General features: G+C 44.2%; 1 long non-coding RNA gene across 2 annotated transcripts in view; it reads left to right on the forward strand.

Annotated features, from left to right (window-relative positions):
• LOC144077209 (uncharacterized) overlaps positions 1-13,534 on the forward strand; it is an 85,710-nt gene that overhangs the window by 10,319 nt on the left and 61,857 nt on the right. For both annotated transcript variants that reach the window (XR_013300964.1, XR_013300965.1), the window contains exon 5: positions 2,596-2,679. This is a non-coding gene — a long non-coding RNA (uncharacterized LOC144077209). The remainder of the gene's footprint in view (positions 1-2,595; positions 2,680-13,534) is intronic.

The following is a 13,534-nucleotide window of genomic DNA, read 5'->3' on the forward strand; positions in this document are numbered from 1 at the left end:
TGGTGAGGTCATTTATGTAGGAAAGCAGACATGATTCTTAACATCAATTTAACGTCGCAGCAGAGTTTCGGGGGGAACCTGAACTATGCTATTACAACGTCAACATGAGCCGACCAAAGCAGCGTGAAGTATGTATTCCGACCGCGGTCCCGTGTCCGCGGGGACCCGCGTCTCGCTTTGTCGAATGTGAACTCTGGTCTGGGGGGGCGGACTCTGAAACGGGGGGAAAAAATCCAGATTTATACCTTCTGCTTCTGGAATATACTGGAGATATATTAAGCGCGACCGGGGGGATTTTATGAAAGTCCACTCAGGTTTCTCCTGTTCAGCATTTTGTCACCGCGAGGATATTAAGCGGCGACAACGGCAGCCATTAAAATATGACCTACTCCGCCCCCGTTTACGCAGCCGTACGTCTTGCTGTCTGGGTTAATTGTTTTCCGCGTCGGGCTGAAGCGCCATCGATTTGGATGTTAGAGAAAAATAATAAGCTTCGCACATGGCTCAAGAAATAGTCGGGCTGTCCTGTTGCAAATCGCTCCAGTGCATAATGAGGCCGTCTGTTAGCTACGTGGCTCCCTGCGCTACTATAGCGAAGGCCTGATTTCAAAGGTTTTTTTTTCCTTCCGGCTAAATAATTGTCTTTATTTTAATGGTACTCTTGAGAATGGGCGGCTTATCCTGATATGAATGGTAAATGTGGAACTCGGTGTACATTACGAAACGGAAAGTATTAGCTGCGGGTGTGAAATGTATTTAGCAGGGTAAAATAGCCCCTCCAAATGTCTTTTTTTTCCCTCTAATTTGAACAAATTTATCCAACATTAAAGTCATACAAGAGCGTGAAAACCTTTTTTGTAGTATAAAATACGGTTGTGGACAAATAACATTGAAATCTTTGGTTCTCGTCAATAAACGTTTCTAAAATATAGTCCAAAAATCTGAATTTTAAAATATATTTGTTGACATTTTTTATTATTAACTACTTAGGTGCCACTGTCAATTGCAGTGAAACAGGATCACTTTCTATAGCACTTAAGTAAGAAATCAATAAAAGTAAACAATCCATTCAAAGTACTATAATGCAAATTTCCAAATATATCTACAGCAATATCAAAAAGAAAAGTCAAGAAATCACAACTAAAATAGCTTCATTCTTCACATTGGTTGACCAACCTTATTAAGTTAATAGTTCAATTATATCAAATACCTTCTTTAGGCAACATTTGCAACCTTATTGTGGTGGTGTGTTTTTTTTTCCCTTTGGTGATAATTTACAATTTAGCGGAAAATACATTTTAATGTACTTTATTTTCCTCGGTACCGCAGATCCTCAAAATTATTTGACTCGGACTCCCAGACTAAAATATGTTATCATTACATCCCTCGTGGCAATCCCCAGCAAGGCCACAGATTTGTAATTGGTGTTAGAATCTCCGTCTACACCTGTGTTTGTATTTATTTTTCCATCTGCTTCTCTCTGAGCCCCATCCCAGTTGTCTTTGGGCGGGAAGGCATACTACATCCTCGCCTGCTTGTTGCCGGAATCACCAGAGAGCTCCTAATGACGATACGATATGGTTACCGTGCAATAACATGGCAAATTGTATCCAGCGAATGGTCAATATCCTCAATCGATGATGTTGGGACGAGCGCTGTTATTTCAGGCGGAGTCTAGAAGTAGCGACCGAGTGGGAATATTGCCAAACTGCTGTTTATTTATTTTTTGGCATTTGCGCTGTGGATTTTGGGCCGAGATGTGAGGCAACTCTATTGGGTAAAAACAATTTCAGGCAAAAATATACAGGAGCGTTGTGCATTCTGGAAACCCGAGAGTAATTTGGAAGGACACACAAGACATCCCAGTGCTGTTTGTTAGCAAACCTTTGCTAGTTTTCGGTTAAGACTTCATTTTTGGCAATAAAGGCCTTGAGTTTCGGACACATTTTTTTCCTCGGTTAATGCAACCTGCAGCGCAAAGTTGACTGCGAAAACAACAATCTGGCGACAATCTGTCAGCGGGATATAAGAAGAAGGCACTCCGGAAAGATGAAATCAACCACCAGAGTAGAGCTCAAATGCTCCGGAGATGCCAAGCAGCCGGAGGACTGCTCGGCGAGGAACTGAAAACACCGGCGCCGCCATTCGTTTGGAGACGTTCTGTCAAAGACGAGCTCGGGCCTGACACCGCCGATCACGCTTTGACGGACGGTAAGAGTAGCTCTCGCTGACTGGGTCCTATTAAGGTGGATGTTTTCAAAGTTTGCACTCGGCACTGGGGAAAAAATAGGAAGGACACAGAGGGGAAGCGGAGCCTGAATGGAGCTGACATGCTTCAAGACCCCGTCTCTTCCCCAAATGCGCTGTCGGGGGTCAAATCGCTTTCCTTCACCCAACGTGTCTAATGGAGAGCTGGGAATAGCCTGACTTTTTAGAGTCACAAACAAGTTTTTTTGCACAATCTCTACACACAACAAATGCACTGACTGGACTTGAGTCTTACCGAGTGGCTCATTGGACGGCTAAAAGTTATTGTGCGAATCAGCTCGGCATTTCGCTCGGTCTTACTCTTGTGTGCCTTTTGCTTGATTACAGAATACGCTGACAATAATGAGTTCATTCAAATGCAAGGAGGATCTTTTTGATGGAATCTGAGAAATATGAAGAGCAACGCACAAGGTAGGAAAAGAGCTTTAATATACACAAGAAATTGGTAGCCAAATTGATTACGTTTTGCAACCTGATCATTATTCATGTTATTGTTACTATTTCAATGGTTGTTTTAGTCACTGTAGTAGTGTAAGATTGATTGGTAGTAGGCGATTTTCAAGCATTGCTGTGTAGCCCCCTGCCCAAAAACCCAAAGCCCACCTTTCCCAAATACCCAGAGCCCACCTTTCCCAAAGACCCAAAGCCCACCTTTCCCAAAGACCCAACACCCACCTTTCCCAAATGAATGACTCAAATGAAGGTAAGTTAATGCCCAGTTTAGCACGACTGCACTTAAACATCCCCAATACAAGACTTGACACTCAGCCAACGACAAGTCCCGAGTCCTAAATCTTGGCCCCTTAAATCCCACTTAGGTCAAATCACCCCCCTCCAGTCCCCAAATCCTTACATAGACCCACGAACAAACCCCATCGAGAACCCAGCCGAATCCCCAGAATCGCCCCAGCGCGCCGTTTCGGGGCTCCGGCGGGTCGTCAAGAGGGAGGGCCGGGAAAAGCAGACACGCCGCACCTTGACCACCTATTATGAAGCTCTTTGCCACGATGTCAAGTGAAAGCAAGTTAATTGGGTGAAGCTGTAGAGCATGCGAGGGCGGCGCTGCAAGCCTCTCGAGCGCTTGACAGTTGAGTGTCAGCGGGACCCAGTCAAGTGTGGCTGAGAGACAGAGCCCTGTCACCGGGCCTAAAACGGCGCCGCTGGGGCCGTTAAAGCAGGAAGACGCCCCCACCCCAGCCCAGCCCCCCCAAACCAACCCCCTCACCCCCATACTGCCCACACACGCATGACGCACACCCAGTTAAATTCACTCCTGCCCATTGGTGCACGCCTACTCATTGTCCCAAATGATTATTTGTAGATCTAAAACCCAAAATGCATTCCGTCACTCATTTTATATTATTAGAGATTCCTAGTTATCGATATAGTTACATTGATACAATCAATCAGATATTGGCTATCCAGGTTTATGTCAATTATTTATTATTATTATTATTCATGTGCTACAACTGTTTTTTTTGCTGTTTACTGGTTTTGCACTGTGGGCCTTTTGTAATTTCATTGTACCCGTTGCAATGGCGATTTTATTCTATAATGTTCACGTTTTAAAAGCCTTTGGAAATATTGATTCATTACTAGCTAATTGTCAGAGATAGCTATTCTGACTGAGAATATTTGTGTCTCAATACGTTATTTACCATAACATGTATATTAATATTTACAACGTTTTCTGAACATTTTTGGTGACAACACAGTTGTCAAAACCTTGAAGCAAAAGCCATCATAACGATAACGCGTGTATTAAAGTGATTGCCGCTCTAGTCAACTCAGCAAACTACTGTTTTTTTTCTTCTTTTCTTGTATTAGCAGAATACTTAAGGCATAACCTTATTTGCACATGACCCGAGGTAACTTAGGATTCCAAGTCCAAATGATAAATCCATTGAATTCCCGGTGAAACAATATCCCACATTTGCATTTAATTGCGCGGACTTAGCTCCCGTGGCCCGCCCCGTTCCGAGACGATTCCGCACAATTAGCCTAATCGGAGACTGTGGCCGGACAAAGTCCTACTAACAACCTTGTCAAATGCTTTGTGCCCTTCAGAATAGAGACTGTGTTCTGGCCCATCAGTTTCATAAGGCCTACATTATGGATGGTTGAGTATGTTGAGGCACCCACGGCAGGGGGAAAAAATCTACTACCTCCCTCGCCACAAATATTAGAGCGCCACAAACCCCTCATCTATCATTCAATCCTCTTTAATTAGTGTGTTTTTGTCATACGGAGGGAAGGGGCGCTAAGTACCACTTGTGGGGGGGCCGCGCAATGATACAAAAGAGACGCTCTCATTTCCATCTGACAGCGTGACGGAGATTGAACGTGAGCTTTAGGAAGATAAATGGACTCTCCGCCGAAGCCCCCTCGACATTGTCAACAATGCCGCCCTCCCCGGGGAGATGCTTAGCGGGGACTGTTTGGGGGGCCTCTTTCATTAAGTTCTGCTTAGGTCGGTCAATGACATGTCAGGTGAGCAGCGAGAGTGCCAAGTGGAGGAATCAAAGCACTTGGAGTGGTCAATATTGTCAAGGGATTTGTTGTTTTGGAGGGTTTTTTTCTCGACTCCTTTAAGCTTTCATAGGGCAAGCGACTATTCGCGGTAATTGAAAAAATACTAAACCCCTAAAGACCTCACATTTTGGATCACGTCGGCTGTAATTCCAAGTTTTGTTATGTAAGCGTGGCCTACGTCTTCCAAAATGTAATGCCATATCTCCCTTAAAATGCTGTCCAGGGTTTCCCACAGCCTTTTATAAACGTGACGGGTCGCTCTGATTTTAAAAATATAAATATTTGAACCGCATTTTAACTATCCGGTGATAAGTTTGAAAGCACAATGATGACATCTTACCGTTGTCTTGAACAAACCCGTTCCGGCTGTCTGCAATTGTACTGAATTGGTATCGGTAATATACTCTGTTTAATGGCCAATTCCTACACTTTTAACCTCTTAACATGCGTAAACACTGCGCAACTCCTTTTGTTTTAAACAAGTAAGTTTGTGGTATCGCTTCTTTTAAGTTCCCTAACAAAGGGCAACAAAAAGAAGGAAGGAAATCAATAAGCCATTTTAGTCTCTATCTATCAACGCGGATTCCTCCTTGTCTGTTTTAAAGCGGGGGGGACGTGGCACTTTAATAGGATAGCGCAGGGCGGTTTGAAATGTATGCCAATGATTCCTGTCATTTCATGGCAGCCCGGCCATGGTTCACTGAGCGCCCACTTCCTCCCTGTCAGCTCCACTAGAGACAAGCATTTAGTTGCAAACTTTGAGCAGGTTGCACAAACCAGATATGATGTGACTGCTACTTCCAATCCCCATCCTTCTCCTTCATGCTGCGATGCCACCGCCGGTCAAAAGCCAGCCCGCCGTTAGTGTTTTTCCCCTCATTTAGCTGAAAATAAAGGGGGACTAACCAACCAGAGTGGTCAAAATGAAGGAATGACAGGTAAAGTGGGACCGCCAAGCTTCCGTAAAACTAGGAATAAACAATCTGGATCGGCGGAACTTGTCCTGGATGGAAATTGAGGTTTAACTGGGATCGTGCACTAAAAGCAGACATTTTTCGCATTGTATTGAACCTGAAATATAATACCAAAATGTAAGTACAATTTAAAAAATATGAAATAATGAACAAAATGATCATTGTTCTGTAGTATTTATTTTCCTCCCTACGGTTGTTGTCCGTCAATCCCATCCAGTATTGTTTTCGCAGTTATCGATATCATGTCATATCCAAGACTCGGAGCAATTCCGTGTCTCAGTTTAGTCGCCATCGAGCGAACCCTACCCGGACAGTTTGCGTGCGGCCAGGCCACGGGGCCTTGCATTTTCTGCCTTGTAGCACACCAAAGTAAAATGGCTTGTCAGGCCGAGGTGTCTGCGAGCTGACAAGATGCCCCAGTGACATTTCAGCTCGAAAGAGCAAGTGTCTTGCAACCGAGTGGTCAAATATCAGAGAATAGGTCAAGCAGGGCGGAGCTGAGTGCCGTGCGGAAGGCCAGTCTCTCTGCCCAACGCCCCCTTGACTTTGACAAGTGGGACTGCTCGGGGGGGTCGGCGGCGGGGGGCGTCTTTGCCACGGTACAAAGTGATGTTCTGTTGGGCATGGCCAGACACTCTGCACCTTATTGGCTTCAAAAAGGAAAAGACATTGACATTGATTAATCTTCTTAACCCCCCCTTTTACATGAAGAGAGCGGTTATGGGGTGCCGGAGGGGGAGTTTGGCAGTTTCGTCAAAAGGGCCACTCCACTGGTTTGTACGGAGTGTGGCCCCCTGAAATGTACTCTAGCATTCATTAGAATATCTTTGACACCTATCATGGCAGGGGGGTCCAGGCTCGAGAGGTAAAGCCTGGCCTGATTGCTGTCACCTCTGAAGTCTTTTTAGAGTGCTTTGCGTAGGCATGAAATTAGTGACAGGTACCGAAAGCCGTTCGATTCTGTAAATCAGGGGTCTCCAAACAGACCTGTGAATCCTGGTTTTTGATTCAATTGAACAGTTTCACCAATGAAGTTTGTGGTAAAAATAGTAGAGCCTGTTATCTGTCCTCATCCATATTTATCTGTTTACCTTTTCTATAATCCTTATAAAGCGTGATTTATGGATGTGTGTGTGTTTGTTAAGATTCTCTTGCTACGTTTGTCCAAACCGTGCAATGTAGAGAGTTGAATATTTTTTATGTTGGCTAGAAATGGCTGTCGGATCCTAATAGACAAGTGATTTAATTTCTTCACCTTTTAATTTATTTGAGAAAAGGACTACCGGTTAAGGACATATTTGCTAGCAGAAGTCTTGTCTTTTTGTCTCCTAGTTTTATAGTGGTTGGAAACTTAATTTTGAATAGTATGTACTTTGTACTATTTCTTAGTACTTTTCTAAACCAAAATTTTTGGTTCGTATAAATAAGTCTTTGCCCTAGGCAAGGGGTCTATTTTTGATGGCAACTCTGCAAATGGTGAAAAAATGGCGGCACACTGTAAATCTAGGAAAAGGATGACGATGCACCTGTAATTTAATTGATGTGCTTGATTTGCTGTCACTGCTACTGGAGCGCCGCTTTTAACAGGAGACCTGTATTACACGTACTCGTCTGCTTGGCTTTGCAAAGACGTCCAAAATGAAAAGAGCCCACTTAGCTTTGACTTCTCCCGTGTCTTTTTGTCGTGTTCCCCCCCAACCCCCCCCACCCCATTTTGGCTGCATTTTAATGCAAATGGGAAGAGGCAAGAGAGGGAGAGAAGCGGAGAAAGAGAGAAGCGGCGTGTCAAAGTCCTGACAGCCATCACGGCATTACAGCGGTGCTGACATAAATATTTAACACTGAGGGGCAACCTACAGCATGTCATGTCACGGCCGTGATTAGGATGAACGGTGACCCCCCTCTCGTATAACACGCTTTCTTGTTTGAGAGTGGCGGGCAGATGGTTGGACGGGGCTGTCGGGGACGGGGGGTCACGTGTCAGCGCTTCGTAGCTTCCTATCAGAGGAAGGACAATGCTCCCTTTAACCTTCATTTCCATAAAGCCATTCCTTTGGAAAAATATTCCCCCCTCCCGACACTACCTGCTTTTCCTTCACGTCCAGATGGAGCGGAACTGTTGCCGATCCCAGCGCCTGGAAATCGTACACGACCGCGGCCTGTTCGACGCGTGTTTATGTGGCGTTTGAATGCCGCCGCCCAGCTTCGGCCCCCCTACCCCGGCACCCTCAAAAGCCCGGCGGTGTTAGTCAGGAGAGAGCCGTTAATCGTCCGACCGACATCATTTGTTTGTTTATCATCGATCGGCTCAAAGATGTTTTTCCAATGTTATGTCATTGTTTGCGTGCCGTCAAGGGTGAGCCCCTCGTGAATAATTCCAGCCTTAATTGGTAAGAAATCCATACGCGCAGGATCCACGCACCTTGACATAATTACAAGGCGGCGAGGGGTAATCGATGCTAAAGCCTCGCCATCAAAATGCGGACAAATAAATGATATATACGAGTAACTTTTTTTCATTTCATAGAAAATACAATTTCCTGGGGAAAGTGGGATGGTAGCTTAGCTCTGACGGTTGTTGGATCGGCGCATTTTTTGTTGGATTTCAGGCATTTGGGGTGAATTCCAGATGATTTTGGGGTCACCATGTTGTTTTGGGAACATTTTGCGGTCAATTTCTGGTGATTTGGGGTTATTAACACGGTCACAACTTGTTGACAGCGCTTGGTATTAATATACGGTCACTTTGTAGCATTTCGGGGTCATTTCCTGTTGCAACTTTAAAGTAGTAGGGCAGCAATCCAACTTGTATTTACTACCGTATTTTGCTGTTTAATATACCCCCCATTTAATATACGGTATATTAAACGGCAGGGGTATATTAAATGGCGCACAAACGGGAAGGTACGATCCACTATGCACTCTTAATGCCGTTTTGCAGACTAAAACTACTTACTGCTGAATAAAGTTTGACTTGGAATTTTAATGAACTTAAGTATCTATCATTATGCCCCCATGAACACCATACAAAAAAGCTGAGTTGCCGTTTAATATAACCGGGTATATTAAATGGCAAAATACGGTAGTTGTATTTAGGTTTTTGTATATGACTTATAATGGCCACCATTTTAACTAGTGACTAAGAACATCATAACAATTCTCAGTTTCTCTTCTTTTTCTAAACTTGGAATGTGTCTCCACTACTTTTCCACTCACTGATCCCCCGTTCCGGTAGAGTCACATTACCCCAGCGCCGCGGTCACGTCCAGTCTCCATCCCCGGCAATCCCGCGTTAAGTCACACGCCATTTCGCCGGCTCCCTTAAGTGCATCTGTGTTTGTTAAGTGCCCCACAACATAGCATGGAGCGTGGCGCTAATCCAATTCGGCCTTCGCATTCCGCGAGCGTAGCGGTCGCCGCGTGCTACGAGGAAGAGAGCCTGGGACACACCTGGGAAAAAAGGGGGCAACTCTCCCTAGGTGGAAGGAGGAAACAAACAAGAGGACGGCCTGAGTGCCTTTACCTGTCCCCGCGGTCGGTTCCGCCCATCCGCCCACGCTCTCTCGGAGTCGCGTACAGTGAGACAAAAGTCCGCCGTTAAATTTTAATGGGAAAGACCTTTTTATTGTGTTTTCCCCATCAAGGACTCGGGGATACTCGTACCTCTCCGGCGGACAGTGACAATAGAGGGCCGCGGCCTTGCGTCTTGCCCAGCTCTTTAGCCGGCGGACGGAAGTGGGACGTGATTATTATTTCATGCCCGGGAAGAGTCGGCCGCTCACTTTAGGGTCCGGCCGGGCCCGGCCGTTGCCGTTGCCGTCGCAGCCTCCTGCTCGGGGAACGCTCTGAGTGCACACGCTATTGTTCACTCGCCTTTTTTCTCAAATGCCCCCCGAGCGGAAAGAGGAGCGTTCGTTCAGCCTTGTTTCGCTCGGCGAGACAAGAAAAGCATTTAGCGTTTCGCCGCGGGTCAAAGGTGGCGGGAGGAATAATGGACGAGCAAACGTTGAAGTCCTCTTCGCCAGGTCTGCCACAACGCCCACGCGCCAGAAACCAGATAAAACATGTTTGAGAGGAGGAATTGTTCGGAATACAACGGGAGGGATGGACCTGATTCATAGCAATTCGAGGTGATTAGTCAGAATCGTAATCAGATCGTATAAAAAAAACAGTGCGCAAATCCCACGTAACGTAAAAATAAGTCATGTAAGGACTTGGAAATTTTACAACTTTACGTCCCCGCTGAAACATTAACTTGGTCAACACAAAACTGTAACAAAATGGCGTGTCGCCCGCCAGAAAAAAATCGTGGCTGGTCTGGGACTACTAAATTTTCCATTTTTTTATAGTCTCAAAGTGTTTTATAGAAGTAGGTACTTGACATAATATTTACCTTACTGCATTAGCGTAGGTTGCCGTTGTGGAACCCTAGACCTTGTGTACCCTCGCATCTTTACAAGTTATTTCTTTCTGAAAAACAGGGATTAGAAATTCCACCCAATTTCTCCCACTTTCAGTGCGTGTTCCTTAAGACACCATTATACCTGAAAAGCCTATGAATATTTCAAGGGCAATATCGGAGGACGCGTTCTGTCCTCGGGTCCTGCTAAGACGCCGGCCTTTCTACCAGCCACATCAAAATTTAATCATGTTTGCATCTGACTACCTGCAAGTCTGCACCAGGCTCATTAGAGCGCCACACTTAGAAGTCAATTCCTGGAATATGTGTGGATGCGGTCAGAGTAAATGATACGTTACGTGACCCAGCAAAGATTGGTTAACATTTTTTTAGTACTTCTAAGCACTTCTCTCACTGTGGACAAATGGCATAGTACGAAATATTTTGGTCTTAACGGTGTAACTCATGACTTTTTCATGTACAAATTTGGATTATTTTTGCTACAGTTTTTTTAATGACATCTTCACATCACTGTTGAAATCCTTGTGTTCATGTCCTCCTTGTAACTCCAACATTCCCCCTCAGATCTTCTTATTTTAGTCCTGTCCACCTTCATTCTTCTCTTTTCTAGAGTAGACCTCCACTTTTCAAAGTTCTCTTCCCGCGCCCCTTCTCTCTCTTCATATCATCTTTAAACATCACACATCCATCACCCAGGCAAACAAATAAGAGGCTCAGTATGGACCCCTGGTGCACCCCCAAATCAACAGCAACTCTTCCCGCACTCCTATTACACTCTTCACTTCTGTAGTACAACTGCCACAAATATCCTGAACTACTCCGACATACTTTCATCCACCTTCTAAGCTCTTAATCCTCGCGAGGGTGCTGTAGCCAGCCCAGCCCAGCCAACTGCGGGCAGTGAACAGGGGACCCCCTAAATTGGTCATCAGCCAATCATGGCAGATCTGACATACTCCCCTAGTTGTTTTCAATATCACATTCCCTCTTTCACTAACTAGCACAACGCCATTAAGCTAATCACAACAACAACAACAACACATTTGTCCACTATCCCTGAACAATGAATTTCACAAACAAATAAACCAAAATAAAAACTAAATTGCTCGCCAGCCAATCGCAGGAGACCTGACAAACTCCCCTAGTCGTTTTCAACATCATATTCCCTCTTTCACTAACTAGCACAACACGATCAAGCTAATCACAACAACAACAACACATTTGTCCACTATCCCCAAACGATGAATTTCACACTCAAACAAAAAAAAAAATGGTGGCCCACGCAACGCCAAATCCACTGATAAATATCAATTTATTTATGTATTCCTCCGTTCCAACCTTTGGGCGGCCATTTATGACACGTAGCCCACAGACATCTGTGGCCGCAATTAACCGAGAGTGGCGATGACCTTTTTGAGCCGACGGATTGACACGGATAGACACTTACAATCTCCTAACCTTCCCAAATGTCAAGAGAAACCCAAATTTCTGACACCTGTCCTCCCTCCCCGCCAGTACTTTGACTCTCCTTATGTTTACTATCACCTTATTGATTTGTTTGCCAGGAGTCTGCGGAGCCCCATTAAATATTCACAGCTTGTTTTTCCCCTTTCGCCATCACTTTATTCTAAAATGCAATTTGTCTCCGCGGCGCCCCTTTAGAAAGCCGAGTTGGGCTTACAAGTTGTAGATACATGAAGGAAAATCCTTTCCGCCATTAATTTTTAAATCTCTATTTCTTTGGATCTCTAAATCCCCTTATCTCCTTTGGCAGTTAGCTCATTTTGTCGGCTTCAAATAATAGCGAGGAAAGAGGAGCCCCCGCGCTTACACGCCCGATAACTATCACTGTCTACTGGACGTGCTTCGTAAGAGGGAGGGACCATTCCGTTTGGACATGGAATTGATTCGCTAGGATTTTCTACGCCGCCAAAAATATCAAAGACAACTTTGCGTGCGATCAATTCCGGGGTGAAACTTTTCGGCCCGTTTGGGCGTTTTGGACGGAACTTTGTTCAAAACTGTGGCACTTTTCTGCTCTAATTTATAGTTTACGACAAGGGTGTCAAACTCGGGTTGGTTCGCGGGCCGCAATAACATACACTCGATTTCATGTGGGCCGGACCATTTTATATATAATATTTAGATTTTTTTAATATAAATGGATTAAAAGAACTAGATTAAAAGCCCTAAATATTCTGTTTTTTTATAGATATATAACTGTTTATTTGAACTTTTTTTTCTTAGTAAGGGAAAAAATCTAATAACGATTTGTTTTTCATTTCAAATGGAAACAATTTTTTAAAAAATTATATTCTGAATTGGTGGCCAGCCAATCACAGGGCACAAAGAAAATGATCCTTTCAAAACTGATAATTGTAGGATAAAAAAGTCAAAAGATGGTAAATAACAGTACTTATAATTGAAAAATACAGCAAAATAGATGAAACCTAATAAAATGTGCAAACCAACAAAGAAATGGACAGAAAAAAAAAAGTTCAAAATACATATACTGAAGTCCCCAAAATTGGAAATTGTACAATAAAAAACTTAAAATTAATAACGGAATGCACATGCAGAACATTAAATTAAAAAAATCGCCGCCACTTAAATGTAAATTCCAGTTCTTTAAGACGATCAAGCTTTTATTGGTTGTTATGGTTTTTATTTTTTCCCCGTTCGGATTGCGACGTTCCCGGCGGGGCGAATGCCGACGTCTCCGCTACCGTCAGAATGATTCGGCGTGGCTGCGGAGGCCGGCGTCGTCCTCGCCGCCCGCTAATTGCCTTTGACGAGCTGAGAGGATGCGTTTGCCTTGCGATGGAGCCTTTTAACATCGGCAAAACTTCAAAGGCTTTCGCCTTCCTTTTCGCCCATCGAGAACGACGCAAAGAAATTCGCGCGGGAAAGCCAGAGAGATCAAATTGCCCGTCCTTCATTCGCCGTCTATGGCGATATCGTCAAATACCTCAACCGTATCGACGCCATTCGCATTGATCGCTATGCGCGAGTGATTTTTAATTTTTGGGGGGTGGAGCCTATCCTAATGGATAGGAATTATCAATTAACAATCGCAGGCTGTGTAAAAAGTCATTTTTAAATTTAGCTTCATGCGCTAATTGCCCTACCCAAGATGGCCGACAGACGCGACTGTTAAAAAAAAGTCAAATTTGAAAGCAGATGCTTAAAAAAGTAGAATAATGTGTTTAAAGTAGAATACATAACTAGTAGAAAGTGCGCCAAAATGAAAAATAAAATTTCTAGAATTTAACAGGAATTAAAAAAGAAATGAAAAAGAATAAGAAGAGTTGAAAGATTTAACAGAAGATAGACCATATTT

Source organism: Stigmatopora argus, chromosome 7 (genome assembly GCF_051989625.1).
Source record: "Stigmatopora argus isolate UIUO_Sarg chromosome 7, RoL_Sarg_1.0, whole genome shotgun sequence".
Taxonomy (NCBI): Eukaryota; Metazoa; Chordata; class Actinopteri; order Syngnathiformes; family Syngnathidae; genus Stigmatopora; species Stigmatopora argus.